Source organism: Nannospalax galili, unplaced genomic scaffold (assembly GCF_000622305.1).
Source record: "Nannospalax galili isolate Female #2095 unplaced genomic scaffold, S.galili_v1.0 scaffold302, whole genome shotgun sequence".
Lineage (NCBI taxonomy): Eukaryota > Metazoa > Chordata > Mammalia > Rodentia > Spalacidae > Nannospalax > Nannospalax galili.
The window spans coordinates 5,725,044-5,725,982 of record NW_008350120.1 but is presented as its reverse complement, the minus strand read 5'-3'; the positions used below and the strand labels follow the sequence as shown (position 1 = coordinate 5,725,982).

The following is a 939-nucleotide window of genomic DNA, read 5'->3' as shown; positions in this document are numbered from 1 at the left end:
AGGGAGGGAGGGAGGGAGGGAGGGAGGGAAGGAGACAGGGAGGGAGACAGGGAGGGAGGGAGACAGGGAGGGAGACAGGGAGGGAGGGAGACAGGGAGGGAGAGAGGGAGGGAAGGAAGGACCATCTGCACTCTTTGGAGAATCAGGCAGTGGGCTTGGGGACAAAACACAGTCTCCTCTGTCTTTTCCTGTTAATTGTGGACTGGCTCAGCCAAGAGAGGAGGGGGTTCACCATCTCTCCGCAAACCTTGGACAGGACTGGCCACACAATGTAGCATCACTGGATTTGAGGGGGACATTTCTGGGGAGAGGCCTGTGGTAGAACTTTGGTGTCCTTGCTGAGCTTGTCCACAGGGGAACAAGTTGTTGTTTATTAGATGTTAGCTGCAGGGCCACTCATCCTTTGACACACAGATCCATTCATCAGATGAGTAAGGAGTTATCCTGGATCAGCGGCCTTGCCGACATCTTTCACACAGTGAAGAAAAGCAAAACCAGTCAGAGTTCTACATTGCAGTTTTCAGGATCTTTACAAGCCGACTGTTTATCATATTAGGACATTGATCCATAAATAAATTTGAAAGTGGTAATACATCTGGGTCTTCGCAGACCTCAAGTTGAGTCAATGATTTGTAAATATGTTTGTCTGTGTCATTGTCCCTTTATTATTAATGCTGGGCCTTTCATTATGGGTATCAATCTTGTCCTATTATCACAGTTCCTGAGAACCCTTTGTTCCCAGCACAGGCCCAGTTGTCTAGTTCTCATGCATTTGGGTAGCAGAAAGTTACATTTAATTCTGGTGGAATTTCAGATGCATGGTTCATTCCCATGAGCACTTCCTGCTCTTCAGAGTCTCACTATGCAGCTCTGACTGCCTGGAACTTACTATGTAGACCAGGCTGACCTGCAACTCAGAGATCTGCCTGCCTCTGCCTC

At 48.3% G+C, this 939-nt stretch overlaps 1 long non-coding RNA gene across 1 annotated transcript in view; it reads left to right on the top strand.

The window, feature by feature from the left end:
- Positions 1-582, top strand: part of LOC115072727 — a 2,975-nt gene extending 2,393 nt beyond the window's left edge. Inside the window, exon 3 of the long non-coding RNA XR_003851749.1 lies at positions 415-582. This is a non-coding gene — a long non-coding RNA (uncharacterized LOC115072727). The remainder of the gene's footprint in view (positions 1-414) is intronic.
- The last annotated feature ends 357 nt before the right edge of the window (positions 583-939 follow it).